Raw genomic sequence first — 11377 nt, 5'->3', positions numbered from 1 at the left:
ACTGGCATAAAAATTTTCCACATTAAAAAAACTGACATCTGACTTCCAAATTTCTCTTCTATCCCAAATCTACCGATGCTCTGCTATCTTCAACAAGTACGTGGACACCCCATCCAAAACCCGACATTGTTGGTCCCTTTATTCAAACAGTTTGTTCCATCTCTTTTCTTCTGCAGACATCTTATCTACACCCCCCCCCCCCATTCTGTTTGAAGTTACCAATCAAAGTAAGCCCCACTTAAGGGACTCATTAGTTTTGAGAGACCCCCTCCAATGAAGATAATTTTTTATTTTACAATGCAATCTTATCTGCAGAAAAGACTGGACGAATGTCCAGGGAGGCAGCCATACTGATGGAGTAACAGGGAGTGGGGCTGCTATTTTGGGGCAAGGCAGACAGCCTGATTGCCTCTACTCACAGCATGACGGCAGCAGCCTTTTCTCTACCCCGCCCAGTGCATCATGCTCTCAATCATAAGAGACTCATCCTGGCTGCATAAACACAGATTCTATTACATGTTTTACATGGCTGGCGAATTAGCTGAGCTCTCTAGAGAAAGCTGGACTGAAGAGTTTAAACCGAGAATCAGTTTGTTAAAATGTTCAAAAGACCACAATTCAAGTGGCCTTACATCACGACTCCTATTGCAAACATAAATTTTAGCTCAGGCAAAAGCTAATTTTTCTCATTCACTGACTTTCAGTTAAAAGTATCCCCAGGCACCAGAAGGTTGCCGGTTTGATTCCCAGTCAGGGCACATGCCTGGGTTGCGGGTTTGATCCCAAGTAGAGGGCGTGCAAGAGGAAGCTGATCGATGTTTCTCTCTCTCTCTCCCCCTCTCACTTCCTCTCTCCCTCAAATCAATAAAAACATAGTTTTTTTTAAAAAGAAAAGAATGCCTGCATACATCTGGATAATATTCCAGAACTAATGGGTGGCTACTGAAAACCAAGAATGCTAGATGAAACCTTTTAGAGAAAGCATCTCTGACAGAGGTGAAATCCTAATGACCAGATTTCCTCTTCATGACTGTCATGATATCCTTGGTACTTGCTATAGATCTGGGGTTATTAAGATGGATACGCATTTGGAAGAGAATTATTAACAATAAAATGTTATAAAGAAAATAACCCATACTAAATTTTGTCAGAAACATGATGTGGCGGTAATAGAAAAGTTTACTGACGAAAGTCTTTGAGGGTGCTCACCAGTCTCTGTCACCACTGCATGACTCCAAAGACAAGCTCTGAGGGAATATCTAACCTTACCATCAATGATGTGATGGTACTGATGTTACTCCAAAGCCCTTCTTTTCTAGCATTACCGGCACTTCAAGCAGTGTATCCTCTGTAGCAATCATTAATTCTTTCCTCTACAGGTGTCCCAAAAACATGTATACACACTTTCACAGCTGATAGCTCAACTGATGTTTCCTTCTTTTCAGTCAGACTAAGCTTTAAACAGAGGAAACTCATCCTAAAATGCTACTGGAATTTTGAAAATGCAGTTGAAGTGCAAACACTGCCTTTATAATTATTCAAAGCGTGTATACATTATTGGGGGGTCTAGGGTTTCCCCTCAAAAATGTATACACACTTTAACAGTCGATAACTCAATTTTCACTCCTTTCCAGGTTTAGCTGATTTGAAATAACGCGCGAAGCCAGACTAAGCTTAGAACAAAGAAAACTTATCCACTAGACTTTTTTATGAGGATACAAAAAAGATAAAGTTTATGGTACAAAACTGGCAACAGCTGACAAATTGAAGGCGCACAAATACTGAAAAAAATGATTCTTGATGTTTGCAGCTCCGCTGCTTCAAGTTATCAGCGATGCCTGGACCAGAACGGTCATCAGTTTGAAAACAGGCATTGACAAAAGAAAGTATTCATTTCTGTAGATTCTTTTAAATTTTGAAAATGAACTATACGTTAATAAACACTTGACTTTTTATAATAATTTGAAATATGTATACATTTTTTTTGGCACCACCTATATTTCCGACAGCTATTTCAACTCCTTAAAACTCCTATCTTCCATGCCTCCATTCACTCTCAATCTCGGGCTAATTCAGTGTTTCACAAACTTGAGTCACAAACCATACAGGGCCATGAAATCGATTTAGTGAGCCACAGCTAAATAAGACATAAAAATAAATAATATCAGGGCTGGCTTTAGCTCAGCAGTTCCTTCAAAACGAGCATTTGCTTGTCAACCACTCTTGTGAGGTTGGTCCGAGTCCCGTGGGCGCCCTCCAGCCCTTTCAATAATAAGAGTAAGAAGAATAAGAATATCATACAGCTTCACAGAGATCACATTCATGTCACCTGCCATTACCTGTCACAAGAGAAACTATAGCAGCATTTGGCAGCCCTTTCTTATGCTGATTATCAGGTATTTCCTAAACTCCAAAACTAAAACTTATACTCTGTCTATGAAGCTGGAGCTAAGACTCTGCATGGTGTATTTCTCCATTGCTATTTGCCTTCCGGAATGAAGTTCTACCAATCAGGGCACTAGAGGGAGAATGAAAGACAAAAGGAGAGAACAAGGGACTTATTACCACCTATTTGCCTGCTGTTACTTTCTGTGAATCCCCAGCAATGATGCCTTGCTCTGGTGGTGAGGGTAGGTTACCACAAAGACCCAGAACCAGTTCCATCAAGGCCTATCACAGGTACAAGTATCCGGGGGACAGTGAACCCTCCTGAGAACCACTTGTATAGAGCCATGCTCCAGTACCCTAGGCAACCCACAACAGTCAGCCAGTGTCCCTCTCTGATGTTCCAGGTCACACCACCACCTGCCTTGGTACAAGCCCCACGTATGTAGCACCTCTCTCCGAGATCCGAGTCACAGTTTTGGAGGAACTTCTTCCAATTCCCTAAGAAGCCAGCACCAACTCAGCATTACTTTATAAGAGGTACAGCTATCAGCTCCACAATGCTCCTTTTCTGAGTTCCTAAATTACCAGCATCGCCTGGGCAATGCCCTATCTTCTACAGTCCAGGTCTAGATCTATGAGGCCCGTTATAAGAGTTTCTATGTTATGATAACCTCGACCTCTTCCTTTTGTTCCCCCATTCTTAGGGGTGGGTCTCCTTCTGGCAACTCCTACCTATGTACCTCAGTATTGTTTCCTTTTTACCTTTTCCGGTCTCTAGCACCTTTTAAAGAATTCCCTATATTAATTACGCTTGGTGGATTTTTTTCTTCTGGACTAGATCCTGACAGATACAGAACTTGGTACCAAGAGTGCTGCCGAGAGAGACAGACAAAACGGGACTCTGGGATTGGTTTGGGCATGTCCATGGCTTTAACACACTGCTGAACTCCTGTCCAATGAGGAACGAGCATGTACTGGCATCATAATTAAACTGCCACCGAATGTGGATTGTGATGAAGTGCCCTATTGAAGCAAGTGTGTGGGGACCCAGCTGTGATGGTAAGTACCTCAAGGACTGAGGAGCAGGTTGGCTATACTGAATTCTCCTGCAGAATTTATACAATGAAGCTCACAGTTCTAAATTCTCAGCTCAGAGAGCTGATAATCGTGGACCTAAAAGAATGTCTCCTTTCTTTCAGACACAGAGTCAACCTCATAGAAAGTCAAATTTTAATTGTGGAGTTAGAGAACCCCAGTGTAAGTTGAATACATAGATTTGCCAAGACTTGAGCGGGAAAGTTAGGATGCTGAGAAGGGGGAAAACCTTGACAGCTGCAAAGGGGAATTCCAGCTGGACTTGACTGATTCTGAATATCTAGAGCCTACAAGTATCTGAGTCTCCTTTAGCAGGGAGAGAACCCAGCCCTCTCCCGAGAGAAGTCTAGCCACCTCTAGCTTGAGACCCTGTCATTATCTCAGCTAGGGAAGTTGCCCTGCAAGGGAATGTCTAGTCTCCTCAAAATGTACTCTTAACACCCTTTATTGGCTCTAAATGCAAATCAGAATCTAATTCAACATGTTCCAGAGGAATAAGTTCAATCTGAATTGAGAGGAAAGAACTTCTACTCCAGAATAATTACAATATTTTACTAACTCACACTGGCAAAATTAAGGAAACAAACCATGTTAATAGAAATGATGAAGTAGTTACATAAAGATACATTTAATATAAAATTCAACAGGAATATGTATCTAAATAAATAGCTTCAAAGATATAAAGCACTCTAATGTTTCTCTTCAGAGCGTACAAATCTTTCCCCTTTTACAAAATATATAAAGCAAATGTTGAGAGATCAAAAGGAGAAAGAGAAAAATCCAAAATCTGCTTGTAGGTATTAACACACTTCTCTGAGCAACTGATAGATCAGACCAAAAAACCAAACCAAAACAAAAAGATTTAAGCAAGTTTTATCAAATTAACCTAATTGACACATATAAAACACGACATCCAACAATTGCAGAATACTCACTGGGTTCAAATGCACTCAGGCCCCTCCCTAGTGGTGATTTCCTGGAAGGCCCCGTGCCCCCAGCACCAGCCTGTGCTTGGAGGGCGGCACCCACAGCATTTGTCTACAGCCTAAGAGCCTCCTGGTTTCCAGACGACTGCCAGTGTTCACCTACACAGAGCAGCACACCCTCCAGGAGAGCCAGCCCGTTGTCCAGGATGACTACTACTATCATGGTGATGTGGAGTGGCCCGAGTCCACACGCTCCTCTGTACCTGTTTGGGGGCCCTTCAAGGGATGTTACAGATAAACAATCTCGCTTATGAAATCGAGCCCGCCCGCCCGTAAGGCACTCTACCACATCTGAACACCAACTGTATAAGATACACAGTAACAAGACAAGACTTAATTCCCAGCAATGAAATGTGGCGTGACAGAAGACGAAATCCAGCATCAGAAGCTGGAGTTGGAGGCAGAGAATTCAAAACCACCACCAAACTCCCAGTTGGTGGACCCACAGGCCCTTTGTGGAGTTGGTCCTATAGATGGACAGCTATAGTTTTAATTACCCAAACAGGAATGTCTCAAAGGCAACAGAAGAAATATATATTCAATGTGATCAAATTAGTAGATTCCATCTATCCACAGCTAGCCCTTCATGCTTCCTTAATTGGGGCTGAGATTTGGAACCAGGGGAAGCTTTTCAAGACGTAATCAACTACTTGCCAATTCCAGTGAGTGGAAGTGCTCATCTTTATCTCTGTTTGCCACATTATTCTGGGCATCTCTTTGTGGGCAAGAGTTTTTCTCATATATTTGGTCTGGCTTGAAACTCAGGAGTATGCTACCCTCATTTTGGGCCAGCAGTTTGTAAATGCATCAAAGAGGGTTTCTTTCATTTTGCAGTGGTTACTGCTCACCAGCTGGGCCATAACCTTGGCATGTCTTACATGGAGAAATTCTGCGTATGCAGGAAAACAACACTGCAACTGCAGTCATGGAAGTTCTTTAAACCTCATTAACCACGGGAGAGGAAATCTGTCAGGCGAACATACACTGGCTTTTTGAAATGCTACCCCATTGGAACATGGTAACAAGGTAGTAGACGATGAAGAAGACTGTGGGTCAGAACGTCAGTGCAGAAAGGACGCTTGCTGCGGCTCCAACTGTGAATTGAAAACCGTGGGCGTGCTATGCTCTTGGACCTCTCCTGGAAAGCCCTGTAGAATACACATCAGTGAATGCGACCTTTCTGACTGGTGCCATGGACGGTCAAGGTGGTGCCCTGAGGATTTCTATGTGTAGGATGAGATGCCTTGTGGTGACAGTACCTACTGTTATCACAAAATGTGCAACAGTCACAACAAACAATGTTACTATATTTTGGCCAAACAGTAAGGAGCCTCTGTGAGCTGCTATTCAACAATTAATATGCAAGATCATTTTGGCCACTGTGGTATAAAAGGTTTAACATACAAAAGATGCCCTCCAAGTACTTTGTGTGGAAGAGTGCATTGTGAGAATACAGAAACGATCCCCAGTGTAAAATGAGACAATGCCGTAGAACTCAGATATATATTAAGGGTACCAAAGTGTTGGGGAATGGACTACCACTCTGGCAGGAATACAGCTGACACTGGACAAGGAAAAGATGGCACCTTGTGAGGTCTAGGCAAGATATACATTAGAAGGAGCTGTGTCGGTTCTTTGACCCTCAACTATGACTAAAAATTACAGAAATGTCGTGAGAGGAGAGTGCAACGATGAACAGCAGTGCCACTGTTGGTGAGCTCTTCTTATTGTGAGTGCACAGGCTACGGAGAAAGCTAAGACAGTGGCTCAGCTCCAAGGGGCAGTCCCCTTCCTCACTATTCACAACTCTTTACACCATAATTCTATTCACACAGTTTTTCCTTACCTCAATATCTTACGGTTTTGTTTTTATCCTCACTGAGGGTATGTTCTTTTCTCACTGATTTTAGAGAGAGGGAAAGGGAGAGAGAGAGAAAGAGAAACACTGATGTATGAGAGAAACATCAATCAGTTGCTTCCCGTATGTGCCCCCCGCCCCCCGGGATCAAATCTGAAGCCTGGGTATGTGCACTGACTGGGAATCAAACCAACAACCTTTCAGTGTAAGGGATGGCGCTCCAACCAACTGAGCCACACTGGCCAGGGCTCAGTATCTTATGTTTTTATCAGAGTACACTGTTTTTAAGAGTCCCTAATCAAGAAAATATCCTTACAACTTAGAACAGGAAATGGAAGGGTTACAAAATATTCACTGGTTCAAAGAAAATATCTTTGGAAAGAGAAGATACCGCATGATCATTGCCCAATGACCACAGTTCATTAATTTAGAAAGTGTGATCAAAGGTAGGTTTTCTTGATTCTTTGTTTAATTGAAAGATAAACGGCCAACTTCTGAAATTAAATGTCTTTTGCTTTTCCTTAGTAAGTACTCAGTTCTCTCCATTTTCAATAGGGTTGCACTCAGTAGGAAACGCTAGAAACGTGTTCCAGTGCGTTCATCATATTAGCTCTGTGGCTACACCCTTTAACCATGTCTAAGGGAACAAATGTGTGGCATAATCACTAAGACAAAGCGTTAAAAGACACAGGCTCCCTTTGTAATATCTGAAGGAGAACTGTTAGAGCAAATCAGCAGAAAGAACAAGGCTTATAAACAAATAGCCAGATAAGGAACCAAAAAATTGTAAAGAGATATAAAAAGGCAAAAGTTTGCATGGTTTCCCACTGCACATTGCTGTTTGCAGAAGGGACATACAAGATCACTTAGATACATCTTTCCACATGAGATTAATTGCTATTAATTTAATAGATGGCTGGGCAATGTTATTAAAATACTCCTTTAGATGTGATGTTTGATAAGAACTTTTGTTGTCACTAATAATCCTTTTCTATTTAATAATGATAGCTAACATCTGTTGAGTGCTTTCTCTATGCCAGTTACTGTTGTAAGAGCTTTACATAATTAAATCACATTAACTCTACTGTTATCATTCCTGTTTTCCACATAAGGAAACTGGGGCATGACGTAGCTAAATAATTTCCCCAAGATAATGCATGTATATATTAAATATATCCATATATATTTAATTTATACAATATAATGTTCCTCACTATGGTTCCTCTGTAGTTCCCTGTGACAGAAACAAGCTTATTTGCAGAGCATTTGGGGAGGGATGTGGTGCTTTGCAGGAGCTGGGGAAAGCTGACTCTCGGTGCATATGAAAGTAATGCGTTTGAGGGAGAGGGGGGCAGAAGAGCATGCGTTGGGAGGGTATTGGTTAACAGCAAGAGATCCAGAAACAGAAAAACCAGGATCCATTGAAGCTGGGCCCTACAGAGGGAAATGGCCAAGTGAGAAGAAGATGGAGTGCCCATGATGGACGTTGTGGGAAAGAGAAATTTAGTAAGGGGACTTCCTGAGTTACTCATTGTATGGTGTGCAGTGTAAACCTCCTGTTCTCTATGAAATCTTCAGTAAATTTTACATTGATTACTAATACTTTGTGTCAGAGAGCCGAGTATTCTTTAATGTGGGGAACTCAAAGACAATGACAGAACATCACCAGTCAACTGCGTTATAAACTGAAATGTTCCCATGGATTCTCAAAGGCAAAAGATATCAATGTCTTAAATCAATCTATTAATTTCTTACGAGGAGCTTGGAAGGACCTTCCACAGCAAATCAGCTCAGAAAGCAGTCTCTGGTGTTGTTCTTGAGAGAGGAGAGAGATTGGGGAGGATAATTAAGAAACATCCTCTGCCCTTGAGGTTTACAGTCTTACCAAATCCTAATGTCACCCTTTTAAGTGAATATCCCTGTAAGTGCTGAACTCATTTATTAGTTATAATAGTTGGTTGTTTTAAATATTTTTATTGATTTCAGAGAGAGGAAGGGAGAGAGAGAGAAAAAAAAACATCAATAATGAGAAAGAATCATGGATTGGCCGCCTCCTGCACACCCCCTCTGGGGATCAAGCCCGAAACCAGGCATGTGCCCTGACTGGGATTCAAAATGTGACCTCCAGGTTCATAGATCGACACCCAACCACTGAGACACACCGGCCGGGCAGTTATAATAGCTTTTAGTGGGTTCATTAGAATGTTCTACACACACAAAGTCATGGCATCTACAAACAGAGATCATTGTACTTATTTATTCCAGTCTAAATGCTTATTTCCTTTTCGCCATCCCAATCGACCTGGCTAAAACCTCCAGTTCAATGTGGAATAGCAGTGATGAGAGCAGACATTCTTGTCTTCTCCTTTCTTAGAGGCAAACACTCATTCTTTGCTTATTAAGTTTGATGTTAGCTGTGAGTTGTTTTTGTTTTGTAGATGCCTTTAATCAGGTTGATGACGTTTCTTTCTACTCCTAGTTTATTGAATGTATTTATCATGAAGAGAGGTCAAATTTTGTCAGATGTTTTTCTGCGTCTGGATTACAATCATATAGTTTCTTTTTTGTCCTCAATTCTACTGATATAGGGTATTACATAATTTTTGAATGTTAAATCAATCTTGCATTCCTGAGGTAAGTCTCACTTGATCATGATGTATAATCCTTTCAAAACATTACTGCATTTGATTTGCAAGTATTTTGTTGAGGATTTTTGTATGTGCATTCTTAAGAGGTGTTGGTAACTTTATGATGTCTACCTCGTGATGTTTTTGTGTTAGGATAATACTAGCCGCACAGAATGAGCTCGGAAGTGATTCATTCTCTTCTATTTTTTGGAAAAAGTTTGTGAAAAAATGGTATTAATTCTTCTTTTGAATATTTGGTAGAATTCACCAATGAAGCCCTCTGGGTCCGGCCTTTTCTTGTGGGTTTTTAAATACTAATTCAATTCTCTACTTGTTATAGGTCTTTTCAGATTTACATTCCTTCTTAAGTCAGTTTTGGTAGTTTGTGTCTTTCCAAAGACAATAATAGAACATAACTTAGATAATCTAAATTATCTAAGTTATTGGCATATAATTGTTCATAGCATTCCCTTATAGTTCTTTATTTCTCTAGGGTTGCTAGTAGTGTCCCTTTTTCATTCCTGATTTAATAATTTGAGTCTTCTTTCATTTTTTTATCTTGGTAAAACTAAAGCCTTGCCAATTTTGTCTATCTTTTTAAAAACAAAAAACTTTTGGTTTTATTGCTTCAGGTATATTGCAGCTATGTCATCAGGTGCAAGTACATTAAATACTGTCCTATCTACCTGGAGAACTGACTCCTTTATCCCTCTTTATCCCTGACAGTTTTCCTTGCTCTGAAGTCTGCTTTGCCTGAAATTAAATATTTACTGCTCCCTCCTCCTCCCTTTTTTCCCCTCCTTCCTCCCTTCCCTTTTCTTTCTTCAGTCATGTCTACTCTGTGGATGACCCCACCAAAGGCATTCTTCATTTCTGTTCATTTTTGATTTCTAGAATTTCCTTTTGATTCTTAAAACTTCCATCTCTCTGCTTACATTACCCATCTGTTCTTGCATGTTGTGTACTTTTTCCATTAGCGCTCTAAGCATATTCATCAGATTTTAAATTCTCAGTCTGATAATTCCAACATCCCTGCCATATATGAATCTGATTCTAATGCTTGCCTACTTTCAAACTGTGCTTTTTCTTTTAGTACGTCTTGTAGTTTTTGTTGTTGAGTTGGACATGATACCCAGCTGGACTGGGTAAAAGAAGCTCCAGTGAATAGGCCTTTAATGATGTGGCAGTAATGTGTAGGGGGAGGGTAACATTCTATAATCTTATGATTAAGTCCCAGTCTTTTAGTGATCATGGGCCCCTGGGATGGACCTTCACAACTGCTTCTCAGTCTTCCTCCCGCCACTCCCATTTAGGTGAGAAAGGAAGGCTAGAGGGGCCTGGAGTTGGGTGTTTCCCTTGCCCCATTTGGTTAGGCTCTGGTAAAACCCAGTGTGATTTGGCTCTAGCAAAATAAGTTTCCTTTGAGGTGAGGCTTTTGTAAAAGAGAACAGAAGGGGGGGGGGGGCATATTTCTGAATGATTACTTTCCCCTTCCCTGCTGGAAACACAAGGATATTTTTCTCTGATATTCACTGTGAGAACCTGGTGGGCTCCAGGAAGTAAAACACAAAATATGCCCCCAGCCTGGTCTCTTTTTTAACTGCAAGTTAGTCATGCTCAGTCTCTAGTAATTAGTCAATTACCCTTTAAATTATTCCCAGTGGTGGTTTCCCCTCCAGGGAAAGTGTGATTTTCTGTATTTGCCTCAAGTGCTCAGGGTAGTGGTTTTGTCTTGTGACCTTAGTCTCTCACGCACTAAAGAAGTCATGGATTTTCAGTTTTTCAGCTTTTTTCTATGTTAGGATGGCAGTTAAGACTTCCAAGGTTTCTACAATGTTGAACTGGAAACCAGAAATCTATTTTGTTTTTCAAGAAACTGCCAAAACATTTTCTAGACTGATTGTACCATTTATCCTGCCAGCAATGTAAGAGATCTAGTTTTCTACATCCTTGTCAGCATTTGGTATTGTCAATTTTTAAAATTTTAGCTGTTCTAACAGATGTGTAATGATTTATCAATGTAAACAAATTTGTATTTCTCTAATGGCCAGTGATGTCAAACATTCTTTTCATGAGTTTGCCATTCATATATCCTCTTCAGTAAAATGTCTCTTTGTCTTTTGCCCGTTTTCTAATTGGATTGTTTGCTTTTTTTAACTGTTTAGTTTTCAGAGTTCTTTATATATTCTAGATGTGTGTCTTATGTGGCTTACAATATTTTCTGTCTGGGGATTGGCTTTTCATCCTTCCAAAAGGGTCTTTGGAAATCAGAAGTTTTAAATTTGATGAAGTGTCCAATCTATCATGTTTTTCTTTTATGAATTTTTTGGTAAGAACTATATACTAGGTCCCAAAAACTTTGTTTTTTCCTAAAAGTTTTATGCTTTTTACATTTAAATCTGATCCATTTGGAGTTAGATCCT

This window comes from Miniopterus natalensis, chromosome 1, assembly GCF_054644295.1.
Source record: "Miniopterus natalensis isolate mMinNat1 chromosome 1, mMinNat1.hap1, whole genome shotgun sequence".
Classification (NCBI taxonomy): Eukaryota; Metazoa; Chordata; class Mammalia; order Chiroptera; family Miniopteridae; genus Miniopterus; species Miniopterus natalensis.
The sequence above is the reverse complement of the archived record's forward strand: the minus strand, read 5'-3'. Positions refer to the sequence as shown.